This window comes from Hemitrygon akajei, chromosome 7, assembly GCF_048418815.1.
Source record: "Hemitrygon akajei chromosome 7, sHemAka1.3, whole genome shotgun sequence".
Taxonomy (NCBI): Eukaryota; Metazoa; Chordata; class Chondrichthyes; order Myliobatiformes; family Dasyatidae; genus Hemitrygon; species Hemitrygon akajei.
The window spans coordinates 149243058-149260850 of NC_133130.1; the positions used below are offsets into that span (position 1 = coordinate 149243058).

Consider the following 17793-nt stretch of genomic DNA (forward strand, 5'->3'; position numbering starts at 1 on the left):
CGAAAGGTATATCACAGGCTCCAACAGATCCAGAATAACGTTCAAGACAAAAAAACAAATGTAAAGAACATAAAAGAAGTGAACTAAGTATGTAAGAAATATGGTGGATAAGTGGGTGTTAGTAGAGATAGAGTATTTGGATTTCAAGAAGGCATTGGTTTGGCCTATAGACATTGGAGTTCAGAAGGATGAGTTGTGATTTTATTGAAATATTTAAAACTATTACAGAATTTAATGGGGGGGGGGGGAAATACAAAGTCGATGCTTCCTTTGGGAAGGACCTGGAACTAAGAGGGACAGATTTAGGAATTTGACTTACTCATTTAAGTTAGTGGGGAGGGATTTCTTCTTCCAGAGGGAAACAAATCTTTGGAATTCGCTACATTTTATAGAGAGGAGTCTTTGAGTAATTAATGGTTAGCATGGAGAGCATGGGCCAAAAAGCCTGTTTCTGTGCTGTAAGAATCATGAAATATATGCCAGACAGGTATGAACAGACACTGGAGGAAAAAATGATCTGGGAAAAACAGACAAGTTTCAATTGCCAAGACTGGATCAGTCATGATTTTGTAAAACATCATCACATGATTACAGGACCATTTGGCCTATCCCTCATTCTTAGTTATGTTCTTCTGTCCTCATCATCTTCCTCAGTCATATTACACATATTGGTACTTTCCTCTCTAGAGTCATTTATCAGGGTAAGACTTCACCATGTGGTTCCACTCCCAATCATCCAGTTGTAGTCAGAGATGTACTTCCAATGTTTTTGATATCCACATTTATAGTTACCTCTGGGATACCCAAAGTGTATTCATGGAGCCATCCTATTACTTACTCAAATGCTAATTATCAGTCACATCCACTGAAAACATCAGGTGGCTGTGGAATGAAGAATACAAGCAAGTGTCCCTCTCCATGTCCTGTCCACACCTCTGCATCATTTCTAATTTGGGAACCTATGGTGAATGAGTAAAAAAAATGTACTAATCACTAGGATGATGGGAATTACTGAGCTCTGAAACAAAATAACCTTTTGTGGAGATGAAAATTAATTTAACTAGGACTGAAAGATAGATAGATAGATAGATACTTTATTCATCCCCATGGGGAAATACAACAATAATTAAGTCCCAGTGCCGAAACCCGGGATTGAACCAGGGACCTTTAGATCTTCAGTCTAATGCTCTCCCAACTGAGCTATTTCGGCTCACGCACATCCCTGGTCACCTCCTTTTTTCTTCTTGTAAGAGACACTAGAATGAAAGGACAGAGCCTCAAGGTTCAGGGGAATAAATATAGGATAGAAATGAGGAGAGAATGCTTTTCCCAAAGAGTAGTGAATCAGTGGAATTCTCTGCACAGGGAAGCAGTAGATGCCACTTCATTAAATATATTTAAGACATTTAGAATGGTTGCATTACAAGGGAATTAAGAGGTATTGGGAAAAGGCAGGTAGGTAGAGCAGGGTCCATGGCCAGATTAGACCACTTATTGAGTGACAGAGCAGGGTCGACAAGCCAGATGACCTACTCTTCTTCAATTTCATATGTTCTAACATTCTTATGTTACTACTGGGAGATTCGTGTTATTTTTCTTTTTTTTTGGTGGGATTTTAATTTTCCTGCTACTCTTTTTCTTAAACTCTCCCAAGTAATGGTAGTTCAAAAGGCAAAATTGATTAATAATGATAACTTCAACAGTTCTCATTTGCATGCCATTTTTTACTTCATTTCACCTGCATCTTAATAAGCCTCTTTTCTCTCATTCCCAGTTCCAAAAATGGCCTCAAGCCCAAAACATTGACTATGATTCTCTTCCCAGAGATGCAGCCGAACCTGCTGAGTATTTCCAGTATATTCAGTTACTTCAATGGCCCACAGTCAGTGTTCACCTCTGCACATATTGTAGCCCTTGCAATTCAAAATCAAATCTAGTTTCAGTCACCTTTTCAGACTGTATTTGAGTTGGCCAATCTGCCATAGGAGTATCAATCTGTAATAGGAACCAGTTTTCTCTTTGCAGAGACATTGCCTCATCTGCAGGCCACTTCCAGCAGTCTTCTTTTGCTTTCAGACTTCTGAGACAGCTAAGACCGCATTTCTTAGCATTAACATCTCTCTTTATCTCCCCTCATTAATCAGAAACATCAATGAATATTGGGACTATCTGGGCAAAAGCAGCCTGACTCAATCCAAGATATTCTCTTTGTTCTATTAATTTGATCCCTCACCCTCCTTACAACTTAAATCTAAGTTTCTAAAACATTAATTGTTTCTGATTTGATAAATCGTGTCCAAAATGCTTAGTAGCTCAAATATTTGTGCTTTTTTAATTTTTTATTGCCGGGTTTTGCTTTTCATTTACTGAAGGTACTTGTAGCGGCTGCAGATAATTGGGGTTGATTCTTCATTCTCAGAGAGATCTTTCATCTCTCTAGGACTCAAAATTAGCCATGTTTTCTTCCCTTGACTGCTTTGCACAGGCAGCTCATGCCTCGGTGTCCCTCAGCTCTCCAACCACATTCTATGCTGCAGATAGCGAAATCCTCACCATTTGCTATTCACTGCTGCATCTAAGAGTTTACCCAAATATCACAGAGCAGTGACATTGACAGAGACATTGCTACATGCCATTTTAATTTTTGCATTAATGTTGTGTAAGTCAGTTAAAGGCACAGCATTAAAAGTAAGAAATCAAAACTGAAAAGGCTGTGAAAACTCAAAAGGTTAAGCAGCATCTGTGGAAGAAGAAGTAGTTAATATTTCTTACCTCGGTTCTTGGTCAAAACCAGGAGAGAAAGAAAACATGTTAGCTTTAGGTAATAGAGAAAGGAGGGTGCAATCAGTAGAACAAAGGAGATTATTTCTGATAGGAAGAATAGAAATGATTTAATGTGACAGTTGAATGGAAGTTAAGATCCGGTTAATCTTCAGGAACATCAGGAATGTTTGGCTAACAGTAAAGCTGTGAGACACATTCAGTAGACCAAATTATTGTATAAAGGAAAGAAAAAAGAAACAAGCAAAAATTATGACTGATAGAAATGGCCAATTCTGCTGCAGAAAACTAATCTGTTTCCTCTCTTTCCCAGTCCTCAGTGCTGAAATATTAAGTGTTTCTCTTTTTGCAGATGCTGCCTGACTGCTGGGTGTTTTTAGCATTTTTGGGGAATTTTCACAACTTTGCCAAAATTCCCTGTGTAGTGTTGTGTCTAAACTGGCATTATGTTTCTTGGCATGCAATTATCCAAACAACAATCTTGCAGTCATAGGGAAGGATACTAAACAGTGAATTTAGATCACAGTAACAGGAACAATGCCAAACAGTATTCCTAAGAAATTCCAAAGACACAGACAGGCTGGTGAAAACTATGTTCTTTATAGAAGATGACCAGAAACCCCCTGACCAAAGGCAAATAAGCAGATCTCTGTTAGGACATGAGTTCAGTTTCTATTGAGCCAAAGAAAATGGAGATGAAGATTCATTTTGTTCCATGAGAAGGAATCTATAAATCAAGCCTATTAAATATTTCAGAGTGCAGAGCTCATCACTGCTGCAATATCAGGGCACAGGCACTCCAACTCCTGAATTAAACAATTCACTGGTGCATTAAGGAAATGAGAAGGCTCCAGAAGACAGGTAAGCAAAACAATCATGTTTTTGAGAAGCTTTTTTGCTTTCAATAAATATGTTCTTGTTTGCCATCAGACACTTGACGTTGCGTTCCTAATTGATGCCAAAAAAAAACACCCATGGCAGACAGGTTTAAGGAGAGTGAAGACATATTTTCTTTCCTCAGGTATAAGCTCAGCTTTGTAGTCCGAGTCTACACAGCTGAGACTACAGTGTACAGGCATAAAATAAATACCTGCTTCTTAAAGGTGAGGAAATAATTGGTCTAATCTCATAGAATACACAGTACTTGATCAACAGTGTGTGTTGAATCTCCACATCTGGCTGCTGTTCATTTTGTTAGTGCACAGTTAAAAGTTACGCTCCCAAATGCAGATATTGCAAGGTCTACTTATACCTACCCATTAAACAATAGTACTGTACTCATATTTGGAAAGTAATCCATTCGTGGTAGAGTGTTCTGAGATGCCCAAATAACATGTATTAGATAAATGCAAGTTTTTGTTTAAGAACATGACTTTCAAGCTTGAACCAAAAAGAAAATTTCCTACGAAATGTAAAATGCTGATGGTGTGGTTTGAAATAGTAGCCAGTAATGAATTAAAGGTTCCCCTTAATTCTGTTCATTGCACGGGTATTCATTGAACAGTTGACTCACATTATTCAGAGGTAAACAACAAGTTTTTCTTGTTCAAATCAAAATGCCAGAAACATAACATGAAGGTAGTATCTTTCAATTGTTACAGATGAGAAGTGTCAGGTCCAGAATGTTTTATTCAGAACTTCTGACAAAGATTCCAGATTTAAAACATTAACTGTTTATCTTTTCACAGATGTTACTTGACCTGCTGAATTAAGCTGAAAAACCTAAAAGTACATAAGTCACCCAGACCAGAGGAACTGCACCCTAGGGTTCTGAAAGAGGTAGCATTAGAGATTGTAGTAGCATTAGAAATGATCTTTCAAAAATCATTGGACTCTGACATGATGCCAGAGGATTGGAAAATTGCAAATGTAACTCCACTTTTTAAGAAAGGAGGAAGGCTACTGAAAGGGAATTATAGACAAGTTAGCCTGACTTCAGTGGTTGGGAAGATGTTAAAGTCAATTGTTAAGGATGAGGTGATGGAGAGACAGGACAAGATAGTACAAAGTCAGTGTGGTTTCCTTCAGGGGAAATCCTGCCTGAAGAACCTATTGCAATTCTTTGAGGAAATTTCAAGTAGGATAGATGAAGGGGATGCAGTGGATGTTGAATATTTGGACTTTCAGAAGGCCTTTGACAAGGTGACACACATGAAGCTGATTACCAAGTTAAGAGCCCATGGTATTACAGAAAAGTTACTAACAGGGTTAGAGCATTGGCTGATTGGTAGAAGGCAGCGAGTGGGAATAAAAGAATCCTTTACTGGTTGGCTACCAGTGACTAGTGGTGTTTCCCAGGGGTCAGTGTAGGGCACACTTCTTTGTATGCTGTATATCAATGATTTAGAGGATGGAATAGATGACTTTGTTGCTAAGTTTACAGTTGATACAAAGACTGGTGGAGCGACAGGTAGTATTGAGGAAACAGGTAGGATGCAGAAGGACTTCAACAGCTTAGAAGAATGGGCAAGAAAGTAGCAAATGAAATACAATGTTGGAAAATGCATGGTCATGCACTTGGTAGTAGGAATAAATGTGTGGATTATTTTTGAAATAGGGAGAAAATCCAGGAATCTTAGATGCAGAGGGACTTGGGAATCCTTGTGCAGAACACCCTGAAAGTTAACTTACAGGTTGAGTCGGTGGTGAGGAAGGCAAATGCCATGTTAGCATTTATTTCAAAAGGTCTAGAATACAAGAGCAAGGATGTGATGCTGAGGCTTTATATGGCACTGATGAGGCCTCACCATGAGAATTGTGAACAGTTTTGGGCTGCTCATCTTAGAAAAGATGTACTGGCATTGGAGAGGGTTCAGAGGAGGTTCACAAGGATGATTCCAGGAATGAAAGGTTAGCATACGAGGAATGTTTGATGGCTCAGGGTCTGCGCTCACTGGAATTCAAAAGGGTGAGGGCGGATCTCATTAAAAACTTTTGAATGTTGAAAGGCCTAGACAGAGTAGGGATGTGGAAAGGATGTTTCCCATGGTGGGAGAGTCTAGGACAAGAGGGCACAGCCTCAGGAGAGTGGAGTGCCCTTTCAAAACTGAGATGTGGAGAAATTTCTTAAGCCAAAGGGTGGTGAATTTGTGGAATTTGTTGCCACATTCAGCTGTGGAGGCCAGGTTGTTGAGTGTATTTAAGGCAGAGATTGATTGTTTCTTGATTGGACATGGCATCAAAGGTTATGGGGAGAAGGCTGGGAACTGGGGTTGAGAAGAAGAAAAAGAAAAAGGATCAGCCATGCTTGAATGGTGGAGTGGAGTCGATAGGCCAGATGGCCTAATTCTACTCCTATGTCTTATGTCTTATGGTCTTACTTCCAGCATATTTTGGATCTAATTTTGGATCTCCAGCATCTGCAGTTTTTTTAATTGACATCCATTCTGGATTGAATTATTTCAATGTAAGAAACTGTCCATGGTCAGATGTTCATTCACACTGTGTGGCTTTTCAGAGCAACAAATTTTCGATTATAATGCCAGTCAAAACTGGAAATCGTATATTGAAACCAATTAATTGATTGTGTCTTTCTTCTTTATATGGTTCACCCAACGTCGTCAATGAAGATTTTTACATCATTATGGTGATGATGATGATAGTGTTGAGAGTAGCACGTGATTTGGATTTAAGTGAGGGAGAGTTGTGCAGTGACAGCCTCGCTCTCTCTTCCCAATTCCCATCTGGATCCAGTGGCAAGACAAGAGTTGAGACGGCCGGAGATGGGACAAGGTGCAGCAGATGACCAGGACGTCTTCTGTGTCTCGACGTGCTCTGAGCCTTCTTGACCGCTGGACCTTCCATTGGTCTCGTCCACTCAATCCTCTGGAGTCTGTCTTCACCTGCTGTAGACAACTCCCTATCTCACCAAGGGTTTGACATCCGTCGGCTACCCTCACCTGGTTTAGCCAGCTCGTCGAAGCTGTTGCCCGGGGTGTGGCCGCTGTCACATGCAAACAGCTATGGGGAGCCACAGGTGAGAGCTGAGTGCCAGGTGGGGACCAAAGGTGGACAAACCGCCTTGAAAGGATGCAACATGTTCCCCCACCAGATGTGCTACCCCTCCCTGACACCCCATATACCCTCTTCTTTATATACATAAAACACAATTGCTATTCCTCAATATTTAAATTAAAATCTGCGGGAGTGGCTGAGCATTTTGATAATATATTGTAACAGTGTTTGCTCCTGAGACTGTCACTTGTAAGAGTATTGTTGCTAATTACAAAAACTGCAACAAACCGGAAAAGTTAGTGAAGTCAATGCACTGGCTTTCATATCTTTGCTTCATTTGTAAACGGCCTGAAACTATCAAAGACCAAGATTTGGGACAGCTGCAAGTGGTGGATTTGCACATTTCCAAGACCAGCTGAAAATTACTTTGAATTTCTAGGCATGAATCCGATTTTTCGGGAAAGATTTATTCAACTTGGAAAGGGGAAAAGTTCATTTTTCCCTCATTGCCATTAATCTCAGATCATCTTAGATCTGTCACTTGGGTCTGTATTGCCTGGTAATTAGAAATGTCACTCAGAAAATAATTTTCTGTGCAAAATGACAGCAGCAGCATTCTTTGCTGCATACAGGAGGGGCAGCTGGATTGCCTTTGAACCTGTCTCGTTGAATTACAGTGCCAAAGGCTTCTTTCTCAATGCAGAGAATCTTCAGGTTTGATTCTTTGTTCTTTTGAAGAAAAATGCCAAAAGCAATCATCATACCTGCTGATATGCATTACTGTTTTCTTCCAGCTTTTATAATAATCCATGTGTAAAGGAGATTTTATGATCAAAGATGCCTCTTGAGCTAAATTATCCACTACTGGAATCCTTATGTCCAAAACCTTTGGAATTCTAATGACAGTCTTCCCTCACCTTTCCAAATTGTTCTTTCTTTAGGCAAGCCATCCCAAAGGGTCGAGGGTCAGAGTTTGCTGGCTTTAGATAATAGTGCATTAAGGAATGAACTTGCAAGTCCAAGGTTATACTGAGTGACAGCTATCCGGAACTAGAATAACCATGCTGTGGACCTGCCATAGAATCAGAGGCCTACAAAATGCTAAGTATCAATATTAAATCTCAATTTATGTACTTTTAATGTTTTTAATTATTTATATTGATTGTAAGTGTTTTCAGTGCAAGTTTTTTGATGCTTTGATGATTTTTGTGTCAAATCAAGCTCACTGGTGAGTGGCAACTTCGCTCATTCCCAGCTTTCTGTGCAACCTCCCCCAAGACAAGTCAGAGGGTAGAGTCCAGTGGAGGATCGTTGATACGCTGGGAGGAGGGGCCAAATCATCTTCCTGTTGAATTCCTCATCTTCATTCACACCAGAGAGGACTAAAATGGATGTGGCTATCTCATGCATTTGAAGTAGGACACTGGTCCCAAGCAAAGAGCTACATGTAAGCAATTGCTTGCTTTATTTAACATCATTTTAGTGCTCTAAGATCTTTATTATTATTTTAATTGCATTTATAATATGCTTCAGATCACTTCAATCTTTGTATAGTTTAAAAACGTTTTGTTAACCAAATACCTTCACGGAGAGTTTAAGTGAGTTATTTTATATCTTTAATATTTTAATCTAAATAATTAGTAATCTATCATTTTATCAATAGCAATATTTGAAATCATTTTATCTGAGCCATTTCATATTTATAGTAAATGATCTTAAAGATTTAAATCTATTGAATTGGTTTATAAATATTGTTGACTGTTGGATACATTTATCGAAGATCCGACAAATTCGAGATTCAAAGCAAGAACGCTGCGAGTAGAACGTCTGAAGGGATTTTTGGAGAGTAAGCATTTTACTACTTGGGGTAAAGGGAGACAAGGCTGTGCAGGCACGTGACACCAGCTTGTAGAGAGTGGGAAGAGTGTAAAAAGAAGTCCGCCATATACAGCGGGCTGTGAAGTGAGAGGGCTTTGGCTTAAACGGGGCTTCGGTGAAGAAAAGGCAAGGCAAAGAACTGAATCACAGAGACTCACAGATAACCATCTTCGACTTCCCCAGCGGGGTCTTCCCTTTCTTCCGCGGTCCTCTTCCGCTAACATTCGTTGCTCTGACATGGCAGGTGAGCTCAGACCCGTGCCATGCTCCTCCTGTGACATGTGGGAATTCAGGAAGGCTGACAGTGTCCCTGAAGACCACACGTGCAGGAAGTGTGTCCAGCTGCGGCTCCTGATAGACCGCATGGCAGCACGGGAGCTGCACATGGACTCACTTTGGAGCATCCGAGATGTTGAGAATGGTATGGATAACACATATAGTGAGTTGGTCACACCGCAGTTTAAGGATCTAAGGAAATATAGGGAATGGGTGATCAACAAGAAGAGTAGTCGCAGGAAGGTTGTGCAGGAGTCTCCTGCAGTCATCTCTCTCCAAAACTGATATACAGCTTTGAAGTCTGTTGGGGGAGATGGCTCATCAGGTGAAGGCAGCAGTAGCCAGGATCATGGCATCGTGGGTGGCTCTGCTGCGCATGAGGGCAAGAGAAAGAGCGGCAGAGCTGTTGTGGTAGGGGATTCCATGGTAAGGGGAATAGAGAGGAACTTCTGTGGCCGTAAACAGGACTCCTGTGTGGTGTGTTGCCTCCTGAGTACAAGGGTCAGAGATGTCTCAGGGAGGCTGCAGGAATTCTGAAAGGGGAGGGTGAGTCATGGTGCATGTAGGTACTAACAATATAGAAAGAAAGTGGGATGAGGTCCTACAAGCTGACTTTAGGAGCTAGAAGATAAATTAAAGAGTAGGACCTCAAAGGTAATCATTTCAGTATTATTACCGTGGCCATGTGCTAGCCAGAGTTGGAATAGCAGGATATTTAGAATGAATATGTGGCTTGAGCGATGGTGCAGGAAGGAGGGTTTCAGATTCTTGGAGCATTGGAACTGCTTCTGGGGGAAGTGGGACCAGTACCGTCCGGATGGTCTACATCTGGGCAGGGCCAGGATCAATGTCCTAGGGAGACTGTTCACTGGTGCTGTTGGGGAGACTTTAAACTAATATGACAGGGGAGGGGAACCCACACAGAAAAGAAGAGGGAAGTGATGCAGAGACTAAAGCTAGAGTTAGTGAAGAAAAAAGTAACAGCAGAGTGCATAAAAGTAAAAAAACAAAAATCGCATAGGTCACTAGAATCTAAAAGGACAATGAAAAGACAAAGGGCACTTTATCTAAATGTCCGTAGTATTAGAAACAAAGTTAGTGAACTTGTGGCACAGATCAGTACCAAGGCATATGACTTAGTGGCCATTACAGAAACCTGGTTGCAAGGTGGAGATGACTGGGAATTAAATATCCAAGGGTATCAGGTAATACGGAAAGATAGGCAGGAAAGCAGAGGAGGTGGAGTGGTGCTCTTAATTAGGAATGAGATCAGGGCGTTTGTGAGAGATGATATGAGCTCTACGGAGCAGAATGTCGAGTCCATCTGGGTAGAGATTAAGAATAGTAAAGGAAAAAATCACTGGTGGGTGTTGTCTATAGGCCACCTAATAAAAATATTGCAGAGTCAGAGGCAATTAATCGAGAAATAACTGAGGTGAAACATTTAGAAAGGAATGGTTCCATTAGACAGATGCAGCATGAATTCAGAAAAGGCAGGTCCTGTTTGACAAACTTGCTGGAGTTCTTTGAGGACATAATGAGTGCAGTGGATAGAGGGGAACAGGTGGATGTCGTATACTTGGATTTCCAGAAGGCGTTCAATAAGGTGCCGCACAAGAGACTTATAAATAAGATACGGATGCATGGAGTCAGAAGAAGTGTATTGGTATGGATAGTGGATTGGTTACCCAATAGAAGGCAGAGAGTTAGTATAAATGGGTGTTTCTGCAGTTGGCAGTTAGTGGTGTGTGGGCCGTCGCAGGGGTTGGTGCTGGGCCCACAGCTGTTTACCATTTACATTGATGATTTAGAAGAGGGGACTGAGTGTAGCGTAGCAAAATTTGCTGATGACACTAAACTGAGTGGAAAAGCAAATTGTACAGAGTCCAAATTGTACAAATTGTGGAGAGTCTGCAGAGGGATAGGTTAAGTGAGTGGGCCAAGGTCTGGCAGATGGAATACAACACTGGTAAATGCGAGATCATCCACTTTGGAAGGAATAGTAGAAGAGCAGATTATTATTCAAATGGTGAAAGATTGCAGCATGCTGTTGTGCAGAGGGACATGGGAGTGCTTGTGCATGAATCGCAAAAAGTTGGCCTGCAGGTACAACAGGTTATTAAGAAGGCAAATGGAATGTTGGCCTTCATTGCTAGAGGGATTGAATTCAAGAGTAGGGAGGTCATGCTGCAACTATACAGGGTGCTGGTGAGGCTGCACCTGCAGTACTGTGTGCAGTTCTGGTCTCCATATTTGAGGAAGGATATATTGGCTTTGGAGGCAGTGTACAGGAGGTTCACCAAGTTTGTTCCAGTGATGAAGGGGTTAACCTATGAGGCGAGATTGAGTTGCCTGGGACTGTACCCTCTGGAGTTCAGAAGAATGAGAGGGGATCTTATAGAAACATACAACATTTTGAAAGGGATAGATAAGATAGAAGTAGGAAAGTTGTTTGCATTGGTAGGTGAGAATAGAACTTGGGGACATTGCATCAAGATTCAGGGGAGAAGATTTAGGATGGAGATGAGGAGAAACTGTTTTCCCAGAAAGTGGTGAATCTGTGGAATTCTCTGCCTAGGGAAGCAGTTGAAGCTTCTTCACTAAGTATATTTAAGAAACAGATAGGTTTTTAAATAGTAAGGGAATTAAGGGTTATGGGAAAAAGGCAGGTAGATGGAGCTGAGTTTACGGACAGATCAGCCATGATCTTATTGAATGGCGGGGCAGGCTCAATGGGCCGATGGCCTACTCCTGCTCCTATTTCTTATGTTCTTATAAACAGTAATTAAGGTATTTTAATTATTTAAATATTTAAATCAATTGAATTTGTTTATTAGTATCCTTGATCATCAGAGATGCTTGTAGATACCATTTTAAGGCATTTTAATAGTTTATTTAAAATAAGTACTTTTTAAAACAATTTATATCTATTTGTATAACTTTTTAAATGACTATTAAAGTCAAACTTCAGTTTATTGTCATATGCACAAGTAAAGGTATGCACAGTTGCAATGTAAAACTTGCAACAGCATCACAGGCATATATATTATCTGATGCACAACATCCAGAAAAAGGTCATATATTAAAATAAATCATACTTGCTCTCAAAAGTTTTCATGGTAACTACTCTGCCCTCACTCGAGTTTTTGCCCATTTTCTAGACAGATTGATAACTCCAGTCCTAGCGTAGTTGTAGCTGAAGGGGGTTTTATTATTCACTATCATGTTACAGTACGTAAGGAGCCGATGTAAAAAGACAGTACTTCTCAGCATTCTAGATAAAAGCAGATTAAATATTGCTTGTGTTACGTACCCGTGACACGTGACAGTGGTACCCTTGTCACGTGACTGGGGTTGAAGTTATACTGGACATGAGGTAATGGTGGAGTGATGTCATTTTCCCGCCAGTAGAGGTCATGTGACAGGTTTTTTCTACAGGGTATAAAAGGGAGACCCACCCTGTCAGGTGGGGCAGTTCGTGGCTGGATTTGCCAAGATGACTTCATGTCACTGCGTGATTTAAAGGGATGACGCAGTTTAGTTAAAAATGAAGTTTTATATAATGCCTAAAGTTTAAAAGGTCAGAGCCAACGGTTTCTTTGCTAATGGAGAGTGAAGTTTGGAGATCAAGAAAAATCGATTTTTCGATGGATTGACTTCGACCTTGTGTGATCCTCATTCGGAAGGATTTCGTTTACTATTCTCACGATAGTCTCCGCTGGAAAAGCGGGAGATTGAGAATATTGTGGAAGGAAGGTCAGTCACTTTAAGCTTGTTATATTTAATAAAATTCGACGTGGGAGTTCGACGCTGGGAATCGAAGGACATCGACGTGGAAGAGAATTTACATCGCTTTAAAAAGTCTCTCCTTTTAAAAGTACCGTGAGCTTTTGAACTGTCGGCATATCGTTCTTTGAACTGTTTTCATTCGGCAATTCGCTTTGGAGAACTGTTTTTTTCAATACTACTTTAAAGACTGTTTGAGACTGCAAAGCTATTAAGAACTGTCTGACCAGCTGCCAGCAGCTGAGCTCGGACCATTGTTTGGGTTTGTTTACATTTGAAGGGGGTTTGTTATCAGTGTTTAATAAACGTGTTATTTGTTATAAAACCCCTTGCCTAACTCATCTATATTATTGTTGCCCGAATACGTAACACTTGAAATTCCTTTGACTTCTGATTACTAAATGAAATGTGCAAACTATATAAAATGGCCACCCTGATGGTGAAGGCTATTGTTTAACAACACGATAATGAGCAATCAACAGCAGCTGTAAAGCCACAAGTACGCAGTGAGATCTAATAATTAAAAATAAAGTAACAATCCAAATCAGGGAAGACATAACAATAACATTTGAGGAAAACTGCTTGAGACTGCGTCATTACTAAACTCTCATTGATCATGGAAACATCTAATGAGATACAAAGAGCATCATGAGACTCCTCCTACGCATTTATAGCAAGCAGGGATATGAGGAGGGTGCAGATAATGATTCCAGAAGGTTGCTGTCAATTCTGTGACAAACATCACCAGATGACAAAACACTTAGAGATGAGTAAAGCTAGTTTTGTCTTGACCATTTCTTCCAATGAAAAAATATACCACAGAAATAGTCCATTCATGCCAAACTGTTAATAGTACGTTCAAAATTCCTCCCATCTTTCTTCATTGTAATCATCATTCATATGATAGTCTTTGGTAATCTCAGACTACTCATTTCCTCCATTCTTTGGTTAAAGAAGATTCTTTTAGATTTCCTATTTGTTCTCCCCATGACTATATGGGTTTCCTCTGCGTGCTTCGGTTTCCTCCCACAGTCCAAAGACGTACCAGTTGGTAGGTTAATTGGTCATTGTAACTTGTCCCATGATTAGGCTAGGAATAAATCAGAAGAATGCTAGGTAGCCTGGCTCAAAGGGCTGAATACGTCTATTCCACACTGTATCCCAATAAATAACTAAATCTCTCGATTATGTTATATTGATGATCTTTAGTTATGTTCTTTCCTAGAGGCCGAAAGCTTTTCTCTATATCCACTTTATTGAAATTTACCATAATTTAACATAGATTTGTTGGTTCTTTTTCCTAAAAAGAGACCCATTTTGTTTGTTCTTTTTGAACAAGTATTTTCAGTTTTGGTAGTACCATAAATTTTCTCCTTAATTCCTCTCGGGGCCCTATATCCTTCTCATAATATGGAACATAACTGTATGCATTACTCCATGTGTAATCTAAGCAAGGTTTTTGCAGATTTAGCATAACTTCCCTACCTATTTAATTCAAATTTTCCAGAAGTAAACCCCAATGCTTGGTTTGTTTCTTTTAATGAATATATCAGCCTTAGTGAAAGGTGGATTTGTACTAAGGGAACCCCTTGTTCTTCTATCCACCTACTGCATATTTTCAATTCCCTGCATGGGACCTCTTTATTCTCTGCACAAAACTTTGTTACGCTTTTTTATCTGTGTTGGACTTCCTTTCCTAATCTAGACTGTAAGTTTATTATGAGGCCTATCGCAACACGTTGTTCTCCTTAATAATGATACCACTATGACCTTTCCCTAACACCACCTCTGAGACAGTGTTATCTGCACCTGAAAAGTTATAAATTGGATTTTTGATTTCAAACCAAAGTCATTAATGTCATCTGACTTACTCCTGGGGTAAAGAATGACTTACTTGATGTCAGTCCTAAATTTGATTTTTAATTATTTGAATCCATGTCCCACTTGTTTTACTCCCACTGAAGTGACATTTTAATTTAACTTTTCAAATCAAGTCGAGTTCTTTGTCAGTTAACTACGTACAAGTATACCACCAAATGAGATAATGTTTCACCAGACCAGGGTGTAAAGCACAGTGTGTGTGGTCTCCGTCGGTCGTGGTCGACCGTGGGTACTGCACCTCTGGTAGTCACTGGGGAGTGGCCTCTCCAGGGTGCAAGCCAGGGCAGAGTTGATATGGAGATCCGTCTGTTGCCTGTGCAGTGGGACTCCCCCTCTCCATGCTGATGACAGGTCCAAAGTAACGATGAAAGTCGATACTGTTTGGTGCCAGCAGCATCGCAGGAGTTGCCGTGCCGGTGCTGAGTACAGCAGTCAGCCGCCTTCGGGACTCCGACTCCAGATTTTTCCTCAGGGTTTGCTCCCAAAGCCTTTCCGGTGAGTGGGTATAGCCGCAAGGCAGCGGAGGTTTGAAACTGGAGTTTCCCTCTCCTAGATGAGCTACCAGCTGCTGTTAACGAGCCCCATCTGCCCGGAGCAACTGGTTTTAAGGCGCCAGTGGTCTGCCTTTGCCCCTTCTCCAGTCAGTGAGAACAGCTCCGCCAGGCATAAGAACTACACCACATGTGAAGGCCAGGAGTTGGACTTGGTTGTCAGATGCTGTTTGAGATGCACGCCATGAAGAGCACTTGTTTAGCAGACGGAGATCGTCCCCACTACCACCCTTTGGCTATGACTACCTTTGGAGCCAAAACACAGTAGTAAACATAATACACTTATAATACACAATAACTTAGGAAAGCGTATCACTTTGTCTTGTAAATTCTTTAGTACTGGATTTTATTTTCCAAACAGAAAATCCCAAGTGACTTCAGTCTTCCTTAAGCATCAGAGCCATAACATGAGATGTTATATCATGGCTCTTTTTTGCATGGTAATCAATCCTCACAGATCTGTCTGTACTCCAGGAACAGAGCAAGGCAGTGGAGGTACAGTCTAAATGTAGTACTATGAAGGCTGGTTAAAACCTTCCTTTTTTCTGCATTTTACTGCTGCACGATATTATTCGGCGTGCTTTTGGTTAGATTTGTTCCCAAAGGACATCCGACTCTCCTCTGTTCAGTGATGAAGCTAATACAACTGCAGCCTCACAGTGCCAGATATGCTGAATTCAATCCTTCCTGTGTGTAGGGTTTACACATTCACCCAATGAACATGTGGGTTTCATCCAGGTGGTCTGGTTTCCTTCCATATTCCAAAGACATGTGGGTCAATTGGTTAATTAGCTACAGTAAGTGTGTGAATGGTGGAGTCCAGGAGCGAGCTAGTAGAATAATAAAAGAATAATAAATGACATTAAAGTTCAAAGTTCAATGTAAAGTTATTATCAAAGTACATATTTGTCACCATATACAATACTGAGATTCATTTTCTTATGGGCATCATCAATAAATCCAGTATAGAATAATAACCATAATAGAATCAATGAAAGACTGCACCAACCAGAGTGGAAAAGACAACATACTGTGCAACTACAAAAAAAGACATAACATTAATAAGTTTAATATTTAATATTAATAATTTGATATGTTTAGAGGATCAAGATGGTGCCTGCATACAATGCTCCCATGGTTGTACTTCTAGATTGATCACAAAACAATTTATTTCACTTTTATGTCTATATTTCATCCTGAATGTGTTTCTGGAACTGTTGGAGTCTGCAATTTGCAATTTCAAGATCGTTTGTGTGATCCAGCGCTTTGCGGTCTCCAGGAGAGTTCCAGAATGCAGCGAGCCTCGAGGTGAAGAGGCTGCAGGAAGCATGAGCTAATGTTTGACTCCATGTTGCCAATTAAAGGTTCCAATCTTCACTGATTAAAGTGAGGAGGGAGATTGAAACATTGAGGCGAATGTGGACAGCTGCCTGCTTTTTGATCGCTATTGGCATCGCTTTACTGCTGGAGAGGGGAAACTGTGTGGCCTTCTGCCATCCCTAGAGAATGTTACCAAGGTTTTCTGTGTTTTGGATATAAATATGGATATGGATCTGAACTATGGTCTATGGACTTTTTACAACATAATAGTATTTTATATTTTGTGTTTTTCACCCAGTGGTTCTTGATTTTTTTTTGTACAACAGAGGGAGATTTGGTGGTCGACATTCCTGTTACATACTTGTTTGTTTTTTTTGTGTGGGGAAGAGGGGTTTCGCTGTTGATGATCAAGTTGCCATTCTTTTTTTTTCTCGGTTTTGTGGCCATCTGGAGATGCAGAATATCAGAGTTGTATACTTTGATGATAAATAAATGAACCTGGGAAATAAGCAATAAATAAATACCGAGAACATGAGCTGGAGAGTCCTTGAAAATGAGTCAAAAATTTCCATGGGGGGGGGGGGGCAAGTGGAATTGAGTGAAGTTATCCACTTTAGTTCAAGAGCCTGATGGTTGAAGAGTAATAACTGTTCTTGAACCTGTTATTATGAGTCCTAAGGCTCCTGTACCTTCTTTCTGATGCAGCAGTGAGAAGCTAGCATGACCTGGTTGGTGGGGGTCTCTAATGATGGGCACTGCTCTCCTGTGACAATGCTTTGTGTAGACGTGCTCAATGGTGTGCAAGGCTTTACCTATGATGTATTGTATGCAAGGATTAAGTTGATTTATTTCTGAAGTAGGCATGCAGTATACAAACCTAAGGCTCATCTTCCCCTCGGACAGCCATGAAACAAAGAAAACCATGGAAGTGGTTTGAAGAAAAACATCAACTCCCTCTCAGCAAAAAAAATGCACGAATAACAACAAAAAAAAGAGAGAAAAACATGTAGTATTAAAACACAAAATCAAAAGAGTCCAGGCATATTCAGGTCAGCTCAGTGTTCAATACCTGGTTCAAAATCGCATAAAATAGCAACAAAAAATAGGAGTGACCAGAAATCAGAGATAGATCATAATGTGAACTACCGAGTCCAATCTACAAACCGCATCAATTAAACCTTGCCCAAGACTGAGAACTCCAGTACCATCCTTGAACACCATCGAGAGAGAGAGAGAGACCATCCAAATGCTGGGACCTTCCTCCTGGAGCAGCGAGTGAGAAGGACAGACCGTCACATGCCGACACCTTCCTTCAGCAGCAGTGAACACCCCCTCGTTTTCTGCACTCACCTCGATAATTTCAGTC

General features: G+C 40.5%; 1 non-coding gene across 1 annotated transcript; it reads right to left on the reverse strand.

The window, feature by feature from the left end:
- Positions 1–1137: 1137 nt before the first annotated feature.
- trnaf-gaa (transfer RNA phenylalanine (anticodon GAA)) lies at positions 1138–1210 on the reverse strand. Its single transcript has one exon. It is a non-coding gene; the product is annotated as a tRNA-Phe (tRNA).
- Between the last annotated feature and the right edge of the window lie 16583 nt (positions 1211–17793).